This window comes from Myotis myotis, unplaced genomic scaffold (assembly GCF_014108235.1).
Source record: "Myotis myotis isolate mMyoMyo1 unplaced genomic scaffold, mMyoMyo1.p scaffold_m19_p_2, whole genome shotgun sequence".
In the NCBI taxonomy this organism is placed as follows: Eukaryota; Metazoa; Chordata; class Mammalia; order Chiroptera; family Vespertilionidae; genus Myotis; species Myotis myotis.
In genome coordinates, this window is record NW_023416324.1 from 82,746,659 (window position 1) to 82,763,466 (window position 16,808).

Here is a 16,808-nt window from a genome sequence, read left to right on the forward strand (position 1 = left end):
GAGAGGGAGGAGGGAGGGGGAAGAAGAGGGGGGAGAGGGAGGGGGGAGGAGGGAGAAGGGAGGAGGGGGGAGGAGGAGAAGGTTAGGTAGGGGGAGGAACGGCGTTCTGGTAAAGGTGCTGGCTGGCAGCCTCCCGAGCCTGCAGATCCTCCACAACGCTTGTCTCCATAAAGGACCAGATTTCCTGATGTCTGCTGAGCACCTCTGAGCTTGCCGCAGACATGATTGTAACCCATTTCCCTCTCATTGTTGAGGGTGCCACTGGCACAGCCCTGTCCCAGCCTCTGTAGGGGAGGCAGCCGGGTGGGAGAGGTGGTGGGGAGGACAGGACTTAATGTGAAATGCTTATAATATAATGACATTATACAAACCTGGCAGATGTGGATCGTGGAATGACTTCTTCGGAATGGTCTGATTACTTTTAGATTAGCAGATGAAGTAATCAGTGTAACAGGCCACACCTATCCTTTTTATTCCTGGCCATCTGAAAACCCCGATAGTTGGCAGTGGCTCCCCTCTGTCACTGGGGAGGCAGTAGGGGAGAGAAGAGAGTAGAGAATGCACTGAGAGCAGGACAGGGGCACACCAGGGCAGTTCTGGCAAAGCTGAACGAAGCACTGAAGGATAACAACATAAGCACTTATGTTAAAGTATTTAAAGGGTTCTGCGTTTCTTAAAATGAACTAAGGTTGTTTGGGTAATAACCCAAGCACTGTTTACATAGAAAGCTGTTCTCGGATTTAATGGGAAACATATCTGGTTTTGATTTCTGAAAGTATTTGTTAGCAAAATTGCTGCCAGGAGACCAAGCCAGTCCTGGAATGCAAGGAAGTAGGGCTCTTGGTTTTCTAGAAATGAGGAGTGCTGCCCAAGGGCAGGCCTGGAGAGCAGTCATCTGGAGATTGATCCCATTACAGTCCAGGAGGTGGGCGTGGCTCACAGGGAACTCATGTTAACCCTTAACTCGGAAAACCTGGAACTGCATGGAAGACCTGGCCAGCTTGGAATGGAAGGGTTGGCCTGGCTTGGATTTTCTATAATAATTATGGCTACCTTGCTCCTAACGTTCTTCATTTCAGCACGGAGGAAACTATATGTAATCAATTAAGATCATAGCCTCGGAATTAGAGAGACCTGGTTCAGATCCCACGTCCCCCACTTGTCTTAGTTCAGAGGTTCTCGATCTTGACTGTATGTTAGAATCACGCAGGGAGCTCTCAAACTCCGCACACCCAGGCTGCATCCTAGAGCAAGTTATAATCGCTGGGAGTAGAGCACAGATGTGGGTATTTTTTGAAAGTATCCCCCTGCCCCAGGAACGAATAGCCATATTGGGAATTAATGGTCAGGTGAGACCATGGAGAAGTTGACTAGCTCAGTAGCTGTGCTTCCTCATCTGTGAAGTGAGGAAATATTATCTAACACGTTCAAAGGCTGTTAAATCGAGTTATTTACCCATATCTTCAGAAAAAAATCACCACTTCTACTGTCGTGATAAACAACCTGCTTCCCTATTTATAATGGTCTGGCCCTCTAGCAACTTCAGCGCGAAATTATAGCTAATTTGCCTACAAAAGTCAGGTGGTCATAATAATCTGGCCACTCAGTGTATGGTTCCTGGGAAGATAAAAAGAGATAGTAAGTGCCAGGTGCTCAGTCCAGTGCCCAGCACATAGCAAATGCTCCAGAAACAGCACCCTCATCAGTACTCAGCTTCACCATAAATGAAAACTCCTGAAATGCAGATGGGATATTTGTCACATCCATGAAAAAAGGCTCTGGGGGCAGTTTTGCATTTTTTTGAGACAGACAGACAGACAGACTGTCCTCTCTCCTGCAGTGGTGTTGCTGAAGAGGGTTCAGAGTCGGAGCCCCTGCTGGGTAGGTCTGCTCAGGGCAGCCATGCTGCACTGTCTGACTTCCTCAGATGCAGGCACACCCAACTCCATTTGCAGTGACAGAGACAGGTGATCTTTTATTTTCAATCTTTAATTTCTGAGGTCCTCCCTCTCCTTTGCCTAGGTATTGCTGCTTGAATTGATCCGATTATAGAGTGTCCAGATAATAAAATATGAGTAAAGTTCGGGTAATCTATCTCTAATCTTCTACCTAAAACATCTGGAACAGTTCATTCCCAAGTGATTGCTGAGATGGTGTCTCTAGAAGTCAAGAATGCAGACTGGCCTCTGTGCCTATGATTCTGTTCTCATTCACTGATGTGAAATCATGTCTACTTATGAGATAGTAATCTGTGTCTGTATCATCTCCAAAAATATTAATTATAACAAATTAATACCTTGTATCTGGGTTAGCAATTCTGCTCTCAGAACATCACCACTCCCAACTTCACCTTAGTACCAATTCCCACACATCTGTAACCCCAGAGCCTGGTTCAGGGGGTTATGCTGAGGCCAGATGTTCACCACTGTGCTGAGGTATGTGTGGGACACTGCAATGATGAGGGCTCATTCCCAGAGTGAAATAGAGTTTATAGCACCTCCGTGAGGCTGCGAGAAACCACGAATGCATGGTCTTCAGAACTCAGGAGCTCTGGGTTAGGATCCTAGGTCAGTACTTGGACACTGAGCCTCAGTTTCCTCATCTGTAAAATGGTAACAGTGGTGCTCATTTCCCAGGGTGGTATGTGGTAAAGGTTAAAATAATATAAATAATATATATGTCTTGTCCATGCTAAGTGCTCAGTAGTGTAGATTAATATATTAATATTATGTCCAACGTGCATAATGTATTTCATATACAATGTTATATATTATAATTAATATGTTATCATTAAGAGACAAGTCATTCATGTTTTACAATTAAAATTTTTTCGCCCTCTTTTTGATAAGGTATAATTTTATATTCATAGATGGTACTGATTTTTCTCTGAGGCTTGGGAACTTGTCTCAGGGAGTTGCAAGATATGATAAAAGTCTGTGAGGGATTGCAAGCAGTTCTCCTTGTGAAAAAGGTAATCGCATCCTCAGTTCCTCAACATTTTAACACTCATTTATGCTCCTTCGTGTGTGACCACTACATGCACTGGTTCCCGAGTCTAGGTTTGCATAGAGGGAGTACAACTGTGGACGGGGTGGGGTGAGGGCATGTCCAGTGCTGGGGCCATCTGTACTAAATCTACAGGGTCAAGTTTTGGAATGAGGCAGAGCTCAACTCACTGCTGCCCTGGAGGCTCCCTGACTTCCTCCTCTCCACATGTGCTCCCTCAGCATCTTATGCAAGGAGGAATGAGAGTCCCTTCTTCCCCAGCCCCAGCACACAGTGGCGTGCTCCTGTCTGGTTTCTGGGGTGCAGCAGCATGCAGCCAGACAGGAGCAATGCCTATCGAAGGTCACGATCAGCATTTTGGCCCCTGGAGTATTCATTGCTGTACATTTATCTGTGATGTGATCATTTGTCTTTTTATTTTTATGTAATTTTATTATTTTTAATTTATCTCTGTTGTTGAAGTATTACAGATGTCCCGTTCCCCTCACCCCTCTCGTTTGTCTTTTTAAATGGGCTGATTGAGAGGGACCAGGACTAAAGGGTCACCTGTACTTTAAACCATTACAGCTGCTCTGCCTAAGACAGTGGACACCAGCCACATGTGACTACTTATGTTTAAAGTGTTGAAAATAAAATGAGAAACTCAGCCCCTCAGTGGCACTAGCCACTTTCCCAGTGCTCGTGGTCACAGGTGGCCCGTGTCTCCCGCACTGGACAGCACAGAGCGTGATGTCCTCACTGCAGAGAGTTCTGGTGCCGATGTTCATTAGGGGGTGGGTGCTAAGCAAGTTCTAAAGTGACTTTGAGAGGCGAGAGGGTCCTCTTCGAGCCTGTCTCCTGCATTTGCTGTGGTTAGAGGAAGGAAGTTTTCAAAGATAAAACTGCAGTGAGGCGTGGCATGTTATCATGGGAACTCATGATAGAGCAGGGTAAAGAGAAAAGCAGCAGAAATCCCAGCTTTCTTGGATTTTCCCAAAGGTCCAGGCTTTGGAGCTGGAATTTTCTTTTACTTTCCATTGCTGCCTTCACAGAGACCCGTTGCCTGTGGGTTGGCCTTCTGTCTCTCACAGCCTACTTGTGACAATACCCTTTTACTCTCAAAGTGACTTTAGGAGGAAAATACAAGACTCTCCTGGACACGGCAGACACAGTTCTGGATTGGAACTTTGCATGAACACAAAGCCTTTGACCGGATGTCACCTAAAATGATCCTGCTTTATATTTCTCAGGCTAGCCAAGCCTTTTACAAAAGTAACCTGATAGCTTATCAATAGTTCCTGATTGACCAATGGAGAAAATAAACCACAGAATGATTATGGCCCAACAATTCAGCAAGAGCAACTGAAGTGAAAATCACACCCACCTTTCACCCCTCTAGCTCCACACCTGGGGTTTATTGGGCCCTCGTGGCACAACTGTTTACCGCAGCATTAGTTATAACATTGCATACCCGGAAACACCACCAGTGTCTATGTACAGGGGAGTGGGTGTGTGAATTGTGCCATGATAACACAGTGTAATCTTATGCAACTTGTAAAACTATCATTTGAATTTGCATATGCTGATATGGAAATATATCCAAGATATATTAAGTGGAAAATGTAGATGTGAAATAGAATGTACAGCATGACCCCACTTGGGTTAATTATTTTAAAAAGATATTCCTGAAAGTTACATAAGAAACTGTTTACAATTATTTTATTTAGGGAATGGCCAGGGTTGGAGAGGGGAAAACTTATTTTCACTTTATATTCTACTGTAGTGTTAGACTTTTAAAAAAGAACATGTCTGTATTTTGCTTTCATTTTACAATTAAATTTTACTTACATACTTTTAAAATTTAAGTTTTAAAAATTTGTTTTATTTGTTTATTTTTTGCGTGTGATTCAAAGTTCAAAGATCCAAAAGATTAAACTATAAGATGCTAATCTCCCTCTTTCTCCATCCCCTGATCCTCCAACTCTGCTTCTTGGAGCACCCACTTTACCTATATTGTGTATATTCTTCCCGACCTACTCCATGCATGTATAAAAAAGTGTTTTAAAGTATATTTTTATTGATTTGAGAGAGAGAGAGAAAGGGAGATGGATATATAGAGAAACATTTATGAGAGAGAAAAGTCAATAGGTTGCCTCCTATACATCCCCCACTGGGGATCAAGCCCCAAACCCAGGCATATGCCTTGACTGGGAATCAAATCAGTGACTTCCTGGTTTGTGGGCTGATGCTCAACCATTGAGCCACACCAGCTGGGCTACAAAAAAAGTTTTTAAAAGCAATTTTCTAATTAGACATGTAAACATGAATGCATGTTAAAACCCTCTGACCATTGCTCCCCTCCCTCTCCCATTCCTGTATTTATAATATTAGGTTTTAAAAAAAGAAAGTTTGTTGTAGAAAAAAAAAACCCCACAGCTTTTCCAATTCTATTAAGCCATAGATAAAAGACAACAGTTCAAAACCTCAGGTTAGCCCATTACTGCACTGTGTACGCAGGAAGTATAATGAAACCCATTTAGGAAAAGTCATTGCAAAGTTTGGACTGAGTCTAGGTCCTGGGGAAGGCATGCAGTGGGTTAGGCACAATATCTGTTTACCAACCAGCAGAGAAGTATCACAGCAGTTTAATAACCTGCTTGGTTGTACTGGGAGTGATGCCTGGGCAGACCCACCTGGAGATGTGGTGCCTAAGACTGCTGTAGGCTTGTTTGTTTGGAGATAACAGTCTGGTGGAGGACAACGCACAATTGCTTATTTAATTACAGTTATACTAAGGAGCTGAAGGAAAAGCAAGAGCATCTACCAGGGGTCTGAAGTAGGTCATCAGTAAAAGAAGTCTTGTTTGAAAGGAGAGGATGAGGAGGGAATGAACTTGGAGAAGCAGTGAGGGCAGAGGTAGGAATGGGGAGCAAACTGCATTCCAGGCAGAGGGAACAGCATGTATAAAGCCTTCACATGGTAGGTTTATCATGATTTGATAAGCAGAAGCAGAAGATTTGAGCACCACTACCACCACCTTCTTCACGGGCTCTCTGTCCCGCCGTGTTTGCATTAGGTGCTTGTTTTTTGTCTAGGAGAACTCCCCTCCTGCCGGGAGCTGGTCCATGCTTGCTGTTTCAAGGAACCTGGCATATATGGCATACTGTTCTTAATATGTTTGCTCACCTTCTTGGCACTATGTGTTTTAACCAAGGTCTCTGAGAAAGGCTGTTTCCCCAGGTAGGGATTTTCCCCTGAAGTTAGGGAGGGAATAAAACCTCTTAACTAAGTACCAGGCGGGTAATTAATCACTTTAACTACGAACAATCACGCTTAAGCTACATAATCTTTACTCCCTGGAATGGAGATAAGAAACGCCCTAACCTTTGGAATAGAGATTGATAGGATTGGAATCAACTGGTATAAATACAGATGTAACAAGTCAGAACTTAGAATACAGAGCTTAGAACACAGAACTAAGAGGACAGAACCTACACAGAACCTACAGACAGAAGAACTTCGCTGGAGAGAACATGGCAAAAGATCCTGGACTGAACCTGACTACAGAAATTGGCAAGAGAACCTGACTAGAACCTGGTGACTGAACCTGGCTGGAGAACCTGGACAGAACCTGGCTGGAGAACCTAGCAAGGGAACATGGCTACAGAACCTGGCTGGAGAACCTGGAGAACCTAGCAAGAGAACATGGACACAGAACCTGGCTGGAGATCCTAAGCAGAACTTCGCTGGAGATCCAGACCAGAACTTGGCTGGAGATCCTGGATGGGCTGCTGACCTGGCTACAGAACTTGGTTATGCTGATCAACTGAATGCTGGCTCCAAGTCCTTCCTTCTTCGCCGACTCCGTCCACACCTTTGGGGACCCCTGGACCCGCTGGGGTTGGACCCCGGCACCCTCCGAGGTGGGTAACTAGAGATAGCAGTTGTAGCCTAGCTACAGGCCCCCAGCCCCTTACGTGAAGGGCGGGGGGTTGGTTGGTCAGGAGTGCAGCACAGCATGTGCTTGGAGGGGCCCAAATGAGAAAGCTATAGGAAGGGGGGTGTTTGGTGGGAGACATGCCCCTCAGGATGTATGAGTTGGTGCAGTGACCTTTTGCTGTTACGAGTGGGCTGTTAAAGTGAGTCAGATGCCAGCTGAGCATGTGGTGAATTCTCTAGGCTTCTGGCTTTCCAACTACATTTGCCATGCTGTTTGTTCCTCCTGCTTCCTTCACTGCGCAGTGGCCTCCAGCCTGCTTTTCTGAGAATGTGGGCTCCCCTCCATCGTGTCCTTAAGGAATGCCCTCCCTGCTCTGTCTGTCTCGCTGATTCCTACTGGCCTTTTAAGAAGTAGTTGAACATCACCTCTCTGGGGGACATTTACTCCTCCCTCGACTCCCTCAAGCCCAGAGTCTGGCACTTAACCCCCAAGTGTCCACAGTGCTTTTCACTTGCCCCGCACCTTGTAGCAACAATGTCTGCCTGTGACTTCCATGCTCTCCTAGGACATGTGCTGTTCAGGTCTGTGCTGGCTCCCCGTGGTGTTCAAGGGCTGGCGCAGCTGTACAAGAAGGCTCAGAAAATGTTTGTTGAATGAATGGTCCGCAGACAAGCACCTTTAGGAACCAGAACAGGTGATACTGTGTGGACTGGAAGAACCTTAGAGCTTTAGTGGAGAGTCTGTTCTCTGCTGACCCTCAGGAGAGAATGGGGAGGAAGCCATAGGCACCCGGATCATGGTGGTAGAGATACCCTGAAGAGAGAGAGAACGTGATGTGGAGTGAAGTGGGGGTGGAGAGAAGAGAGCACACCACCTGTGAAAGCTCCCTGGAAGGCTTTCTGCCATGGAAGCCCTCCTGCAGTTCAGCCCAGCGCTCCTCCTCTGGGAGAGTTTGCCCCCGAGGGAACATTTGACACTGTCTGGAACATTTTTAGTTTCCTCAGCTGGGGAGGTGCTACCAGCATCTAGTGAGCGGAGGCCAGGTCAGCCAGCCCCACAACACGGAAGCATCCTGCACAGTGGACCATGGCTTAGCCCCGTGTTGATTGCATAGACTAGGGCTGGATGTGTCAATGATGAATGTTTCTAATTAACCTGGACATATGACCATTGACATTCTACAGCAGTGGTTCTCAACCTTCCTAATGCCGCGACCCTTTAATACAGTTCCTCATGTTGTGGTGACCCCCAATTTCATGTTACAAATTGAACATAATTAAAGCATAGTGATTAATCACAAAACAATATGTGATTATATATGTCTTAGGTGACCCCTGTGAAAGGGTCATTCGACTCCCAAAGGGGTCGCGACCCACAGGTTGAGAACTGCTGTTCAACAGGATGTTTTATGACCAGAGAGCTTGAGAGGAAGTTGGTTTGTGGGCAGATTGCTACATTGTTCATTGAAGCCTTTTGCCTTCTCTCATGGTGTTGACCCAGGATTGGTAGTGTATGTGGTCAGGGGGTGGGACAGAGAGGTACTCTAGAGGTAGAGGCTGCAAAATCCCCTTGCTGTGCACTCCCAGAGCAGCCACAGTGGCAAAGTACCATCATGCACAGGCCTGTGACAGTCATGGAACTCCAAGGAAAAACCAGATAGGAGGGGGTCTTGATAAGAGGAAGATGCTCTGGACTGAATGTTGTGTCTCCCTCAAATTCTTACGTTGAAGCCCTTACTCGATTTGTGAGGGTATTTGGAGGTGAGAACTATGGGAGGTGATTTGGTTTATGTGAGGTGAGGAGAGGGAGGCCCCCATGATGGGATTAGTGTGATTCTAGAGGTGGCACCAGAGAGATGCTCTCTTTCTTCATGTGAGGGTATAGGGAGAAAGTGGCTGTCTGCAAACCGGAAGAGGGCCCTCACTGAGAACGTGACCACACCGATCTCAGGCTTGCAGCCTGCAGAACAGTGAGAACTGTTTGTTGGTTAAGCCACTCAGTCTGTAGTATCTTGTTATAGCAGCCTGAATGGATGAGATGAGGCCAAAGGACTGGATGGGGAAACAGTTTTTTGACTTTGCCTTTTCTAAAGTTTCCTTCCTATGTGGGGGAAAGCCCAGTCCTTCCTTCCTGTGTGTTTCCTCCCTGTGAGTCTTCTTTACTGCTCATACCAAACACTACTTCTGACCCTTCTGGTCACCAAACGTTTGGAGGTGTTTTTCTTTCACACCAAGCAATTCTGTGTAACACCATCTGGGTGTCCCACAATTAACTCAGTTCTGACGCTGTCTTCCTGGAGATAACATCAGATCCCACAGGTTAAGGGTTTAGTCCCACAAGACACCTCCCCCCTCCCCCACCCCTTCACCCCCTCATACTTCAGGTGCCATTCACCAGCCAGACACCTATGCTTCTGACCAATGGGCTACAGATTAGAGGTTCCAGTGACCCTCTTCTTGGATTCAGTTAATTTTCTAGAGAGGCTCAGAGCTCAGGGATGCTTACTTAGGTTTACCAGTTCACTAAAGGATTTGATAAAGGGTTCAGGCGAGCAGCCAAGTGCAGGAGCTGTTGTCTCCATGGAGTTGGGCTGTGTTGTGCACCCAGTACAGATGTGCTTGCCCACCTGGAAGCTCTCTGAACCCATCTTTTGGGATTTTTGTAGGCATGGCTGATAATTAACTTCCCCTTCTTCAAGAAAATGGGGGGCAGGGCTAAAAATTCCAGCTTCTCATTATGGTTTGCTCCTTCTGGCAACCCGCCCTCATCCAGGAGATACCCAGAGCCACCTCGTTAGAGCAAAGGACACTCCTATCACCAGGAGATTGAAAGGGTTTTAGGATCTGTGTGTCAATAAGGGGAGGGTGGGGGGAGAAACCTGTGTGTATAATCTCACTGCAGCCTAGATGAAGGCAGGACAGAGGGGTTAGGACATGTGACTAAAGAAAGAGCAAGAGAAAATGAAAGTCTAAACAAGTAATGTGAAAGTGTAGCTAGCGAGGTGGGGTTGACCATGCAGTCTTCGGATGATGAGAGGATATGAGAGGCTGAGAGCAAAGACTAAGAGGTCTGGGGTTCTCTCCTGACTCTGGCTAAGTATTTCTGAGCCTCAGTATCCTCATCTGCAAAATAGGTAAAAATAATAATCCTTCCTTGGCTAGACTGGTGAAGATTAGAAACCATGACTCCATAGCACCCAGCACAGACAGCGATAAAGCAGGACCTGCCACCATTGTCACCAGCATCACTACCCTCAGGCACCACAGATTTCAGTCTCCCTTCTCCAATTCACCTTTCTTCATGGGATATTGCATGGTGATTCAAAATGAACAATGCAAAACCCAACAACCCTGATTCAGTCCCACTCCCAGCACCTATTAGCTGTTTGACCTTACGTAAATGTCTTAACCTCCTGCTCTTTGCTTCAGGTTCCTTAAGTATAAATGGGTTTTGGATATTAAACAAGGTAAAGCACATACCAGGTTTTAGCACAATGACTGGGTAATAGAAAGGACTGACCCTTGGAAGTCACATAGCACCATTTCCTCTGCATTTTTAAAAAATTATTGCATCAGTTACAAAGAACCATCCAAATTCAAAGGGAAGGCCATAGATTCTACCTCTTCATCAGGAAGTAGCAAGGCTCCGGAAGAATATATGAGACTAGAAATACTCAGGGATGCTTACTTAGGTTTACTAAAGGGTTTGATAAAGGGTTCAGGTGAGCAGCCAAGTGCAGGAGCTGTTGTTTTCATGGAGTTGGGCTGTGTCGTGCACCCAGTACAGATGTGTTTGCCCACCTGGAAGCTCTGTGAACCCATTGGTTGTGGGCTCGTTCCCGGTGGGGGCCTATGCGGGGATGGGGGGGGGGAGTGGGGAGTGAGGAGCGGTGGGGGAGGGGTGGCCGATCAGTGATTCTCTCTCATCATTGATGCTTCTATCTTTCTCTCCCTCTTCCTTCCTCTCTAAAATCAATTTTTAAAAACCCACAAAAAAACTTTTGAAAAACAGAATTTACCACACCGAGATATATGTGTGTGTGTGCATGTGTATATATGCATTTGTGTATAATAATATTTGTATAATAATGTGTCTATGACATATGTTCATAATATATAAATATGTGAATATATAAAACAGATAAATGCTTTACAAGATAATACTGCCATTATTACACGTGATATATTCTATTTTCTGTTCTATTCTTTTAGGAAAGATGTTCCTCACCAGTCCACTCAATCAATTTCGTAGCACACTCTTGTGCTCTGGTCTAGGTCTTCCAGAAAGCCCTGGGCCAAGAGCAGTTTCTAAGAACTGCAGTGTCTGAGCCGTGCCCAGAGGCCAGGGCAGCACCCAAGTTTCTGGCCAAGCGCTCTGCAGCAGCAGCACCTGAGTGACTCCTAGTTCCCGGCCAGGGGGAAACTCAAGCCTCCTGCCCGAGAGGACCAGGGAGCTCCCATTCTCAGATGTCCTCTTCCTTTGCATTACCAGGCAATGGGCAGTTCTGAGACAGCAACCGGTGGGCAGATTATCTGGTTAACAGTGTGCAAAGGCACCAGTTCCTGAGTGCAGCCACCCTTTCATGCTGGGGCCACACAGCCCCTTGGCCGTGCCACTGCCTGCCACACAGGAGCCAGCTCCTCCTTGCAACCCCTTGTGTCGCTTCCCGGCGAGAACCCAGGCCCCTGCCTGGGGAGTGGGCTGCGGCCAGCCAGGGCCTCTGGTCCAGCAGGTCGATATCCTTAGTTTTCTCTCTCTCGTGAAATTGACGGGTCCCCGCCCAACTTGATTTTTCTTGGGAGAGCATCTTTGTGGCTGCAGCCTGGGCTCACTTTCTTAGGGGGCTTGTCTGGGTTTCTAGCAAGCTAGCTTCGCATGTTTAGGGACTTTGGTACTAATCAAGATATTTGGGCCCACTTTTTGGGTGTCAGGAACCTTTTCGTCCACCATGGTGCTTTTTAGCCAGGCCAGAGAAAAAGCAGGCAGGAAGCTGTATATAGGGGATAGGTAGGATACCTTGTTTTTAGAAAAATGGAATAATCAGAAAGTGCTCAGCTCCTGTGCTGGGCCCAGGGGTTGAGAGAGGAAAGCGCCCTGCAGAGGGGCAGGTCATCAGCAGTGGGCCCTGCCCGCTTCCTGATATAAAACCTCAAGCCTTTGGGTTTTTTGAGGCGGTCTTTAAAGTGCTGGGCGTAAAAGGGAGTGGAAACGAAATGCTGGCGCAGTCACCTGGCTGCCTGAGATCAGGAGGCGGCAGGAAAATGAAAACATCACATTTGCGTTTCCACTGCTGGCCACAGGCTTCGGTGGCACCTCCTCCCCTCTCTGCTCACACACCCTCCCCACTTCCTCCCCAGCCCCCTCTTTTCTCACCACTCAGTGACTAGTGCCACCCTGGGCTGCGTAAGGCTCAAATTTTGTCAAAAGAGGTGCCGGGGCCAGAGCAAGGGAAGTTTCACATGGGCTGCAGGGCCGAGGACAGAAAGGACCGCCTTCTACAGACGTCGGAAGCGGGCTGCGTCTCCTTTCCTTCTCTAACACCAGGAAGACGTGGTTGAGGGCTGAGGCAGCCTGCTTCCTCCTGGGCTTCTCTGTCTGTGGTGCCCAGGACTCCCAGGCTGTGTGCCTTGGCATGTTGAGGCGATGGGGCTGGGAGCACCGTCTGGCTCTGTGGGCTGCCGGCTGGCAGTCATTCTGAAGGGAACTGTCAGGGAATGGCCATTTTACTCTTTGGCATTGTTGACCTTAATGTTTAGTGGTCCCTTCCCATTTGGGGGCCACGATGTCACAAGGGTCAGTTTGGGGTCCAGGGACCTGCTAATGATGGAGAGGTGCCCATCAGGGCCCGAGGCATCTGACATGTGCACAGTCCAGGGGAGCTCCGTGCCTAGCAGAGGGTGGCCTAGACCCTCCTCTATTACAGTGGTTCTCAACCTTCCTAATGCCGTGGCCCTTTAATACAGTTCCTCATGTTGTGGTGACCCCCCCAACCATAAGATTATTTTCGTTGCTACTTCATAACTGTAATTTTGCTACTGTTATGAATCGTAATGTAAATATCTGAAATGCAGGATGTATTTTCATTGTTACAAATTGAACATAATTAAAGCATAGTGATTGATCACAAAAACAATATGTAATTATATATGTGTTTTCCGATGGTCTTAGGTGACCCCTGTGAAAGGGTTGTTCGACCCTTAAAGGGGTCTCGACCCTCAAAGGGGTCGCGATCCACAGGTTGAGAACCGCTGTTCTATTACCTAACATGATGGCACCATTTGTGAAATGTATCTCAGACCTTTGGAAATGGAATGTCCCTAAGACATCAGAGAAGTTTGCTACAAGCAGTACTTTGTAGAATCAAGTTTTTAATGGCTCACAGCTCACTCATGTGTATTATCTCCCTTGAGCCTTCCGTTTGTCATTTTGGATTTTTTGCAGTTACTGGATTTTCTGAAAGTCAAGCCCTCATAGAAGCATTTTCTGTTCAGAGCCTTGAAGTGTACAGAAGACATGTGGCCCTGGGTTCTAGGCAGACTGCATGACCTTGAGAATGTAATTTCAAGATGATTCACTCAAACTGGAAAAATTCAGTGTGCAGTGAGCCTGTTACCTCGAGTTTGTTCCATGGCCTCCCACAACACATGACATCGGGGTCATTTCCAACCTCTTTGTGGTTTTCATAAATGCTTTCCCATAGTTTGCTCATCACAGCAACCACATAAGGTAAATACTGTTATAGTCCTGCTCTGCAGAGGAAAAACAGAGACCTGGCGGTGTTAAATAACCTGTCCTAAGACACAGGTAAGAAGAGAAGAAGCCGATGCTGGAACCTCTGCCTTCGGGCACTAGGGCCGCCTTCTGTCCCCAGTGGGCACTGCCAGCCACTCCCAGAGCAGGAGAGAGCTGCGGAGAACTTGTGGCTTCTGCCAGTGGCTCTCTGTCCTCTGTCCTAGCTTCGTTCCCAGTGTCCATCCTGCATGTTAGGTCCCGAGTTGCTCTTTGCTCGGGACTGGCCTCATCAATCCATGCAGCCCTCTGCTTCCGCTCAACCCGGGCTCTGTGACATGCCCTCCTTGCGTGCCTGCAGAACACCGGTGGGGTATTCATTCAGCATCCTAGGAGGCCCAAGCCAGCTTCTCAGGCTTCAAAGGGGCAGGCGATATACCTGGGACCTTGGCCGGCTTCAGGAAGTCAGAGGAGAGATTGTGGTTGTTTTCTGGTAGACAGGCAGGTCTGTGTCTCACCCAGGTAGAGCTTCTACTTCACCTTGTGACCAGATGACACAGTAAGGGCTGGGTGGGATGAACCCAGGATTGGCTGTTTCCATGGCTTCCTGGCACTCATGTCTTCTATATTGTAGGGCCAGGCAGTCCAGGCCGTGGCCTGCCTTGTATGTGACCTTCTTGGCTCAGAATTTTGTTGTGGGAGGCACAGCGAAACCAGGGGGCAGGGGAGAGAGTTGGAGACCCAGTCTCAGCTCACTCATCTGCTTCCCACAGTGTACGGCTCCCATCAAACCTGGTGATATGTGCCTGTGCCTCAACTGTGAGCAGACTCGCCCAGCCCCTGGCCTCTTTCCGGAAAGCACTGGTGACCATAGCTGTCATTTAATTGTAATTTCTAGAAGAGCCACACGTATACTTCTTCCAGCTGGCTTTCTGGTGGAATTTGACAGGGGCCACGATGGGAGCGCCTCAGGGCAGGTGAACTTTTATCAGTCACATACCAGCTTCAGCAATTTTACTTTTCAGATGCATATTTCAGAATTTATTTGATCTAATATTTTTAGTTAGATCAAGAATATTTCACTAGCGCTTTTGGTTTTTTTGCTGAATAGAAGTGCTTCTCACTGTGCCATGCATATTTCCATGAAAGTCGGGAAGCTAATTTTATGGCTTAACTAAGAAAGTAAAAGTCTGTATTTAATATATGAAAATAGAACATGCATGGAGTGGAGACCTTGAAGCTTTTAGACCTGAACGAGGACTGTGACTTTGGTTTACCTTTCTGAGTAACCCCACAAGGGACTTTAACAAGCTCACAATCTTTCTGTTTTTTCATGAACAAATTTTTTTCCAAAAAAAGTTTTGAAGTTGGAGAGTGTCTTCCAGTGAGAACTAGAAGACCTACTAGACAAATTCAAGAAGAACTATAAGCACCCCCCCCCCACCCCACATTTTTATTGTGGTAAAAGACACAGCATATAAAAGTTGTCATCTTAACTTTTTTGAGTGCACAGTTCAGTGATATTAAATACCTTCTTAATGATGTGCAACCATTACCATCGCCCACCTCCTTCATCTTATAAAACTGGGGCTCTCAAACCAGAAACAATAACCCCCCATTTCCCTCTCTCTCCAGTACCTGGTAGCCACCATTCTACTTTCTCTATGATTCTGACTATGTACCTCATGTAAGTGGAATAAAATAATATGTGACCTTTTGTGACTGGCTTAATTCACTTAACATAAGGTCCTCAAGGTTCATCCATGAGGACAACTCATGCTGTAGCATGTAACAGAATTTCATTTCTTTTTAAGGCTGAATAATATTTTATCTATCACTTTTTAAAAAATATTTTTTATTGATTTCAGAGAGGAAGAGAGAGGGAGAGAGAGAGAGAGAGAAACATCAATGACGAGAGAGAACCATCAATCAGCTCCCTGGACACACGACGCTTTGTGAGTGCCAAGTTCATTCCCATGCACACTCTTCCTCCTGGAGGATATGTATTTAGGACGGCATTAGATGTAGAAGAAATAGGCAGTTACAGCAAGCTGGATTTAAAACAGTTCCCTGGATGATATTCCTAGTCACACGGAGTCTACCCTGCTGGCTGAGTTTCCAGAATTGTCAAACCTCGGTTATGCATTCCCACCAGAGCACCTCCTGCTTTTTCTAGGAGAAAATTCTTGCTAGGAATCCCTGCCCACTGGTTCCCTGTGGCTTCCAGGAAAGCCTTTTTAGTTTAAACAAAGGACCCAGCCCACTGGTATCAGCTGAACACAGGCTTCCTTCTGAGATGGAAATGATCCGAATCAAAGGGACAGTGGGTTTCTTTTCCTTTTCCTTGTTTCCTTTTCTCTCCACCTGAAACAGCTGGTGACTTACTTGCAAAGGGTCAAGTATAGACATGGAAGCATCTCTGCTTTTTGGGAGGCATTATTTAAAATAGATGCCGGGAAAGCGGGGGGATGAAGGAGGGATGTATTGGGGAGCGACTGGGGTCAGAGCTGTGGAGGGAATGGAGACTCACTGCTAGCACCCGGGGACACTAAGCCTCACTTAGTAAACCTCAGGGTCCCCTCTGCGGGTAGTGCTCTCAATTCCCTTACAGCCGTATGGTTTCTGCCAAGTCCTTTTCTTTCCTGAGAACCTCGCTGGGCAGCCTGTGTTCCATGGGCCTCTGCTTCCACTGGGGTTTTCACGCATCACAGACCATCAAAGTGAACTTGTTCTTTTTATGTTGCCAGAACTTAGCGTTGATTGCAGCCCTGATTAAAGAAGGGGATGATTAGAGGAAAGGGAGACTCTGTATGTTTGCCAGTGTTTGTGCCTGTATGTTTATGTGTGTTTGTACCTATCCATGCATTGTGTTTGTGCCTTATGCATTTACACGTGTGTTTGTGTGTGTTTGTACATGTGTGTGTTTGGCATGTATGTGAGTGTGTGAGTATGCCTGAGTGTGTGTGTGTGTCTGAACACGTGTGTAGAGAGGTGTAAAGGGGGAGGGGTCCCAACCAATCTCTAGTATTCTGAGAGCCTGTTGATTTATTGGGTTCTGTCCTTGGGTATATTTCTCCTGAAATGAATTATAGGTCAACCACTTCAGATTTTGCCCCTTGGTGATTCCCAGAGGAAGAAACCAGTTATCGATCTG

General features: G+C 46.6%; 1 protein-coding gene, 1 long non-coding RNA gene and 1 other non-coding gene across 3 annotated transcripts in view; 2 read left to right on the top strand and 1 right to left on the bottom strand.

Moving 5' to 3' along the window:
• Positions 1-16,808, top strand: part of GFOD1 (glucose-fructose oxidoreductase domain containing 1) — a 116,081-nt gene that overhangs the window by 50,058 nt on the left and 49,215 nt on the right. The gene's annotated exons all lie outside the window — the stretch shown is intronic.
• Positions 106-4,850, top strand: LOC118675232. Its single transcript, XR_004973839.1, has 2 exons — positions 106-2,971; positions 4,110-4,850. It is a non-coding gene; the product is annotated as an uncharacterized LOC118675232 (long non-coding RNA).
• Positions 15,027-15,089, bottom strand: LOC118677922. The gene has a single exon (XR_004974628.1). It is a non-coding gene; the product is annotated as a U7 small nuclear RNA (small nuclear RNA).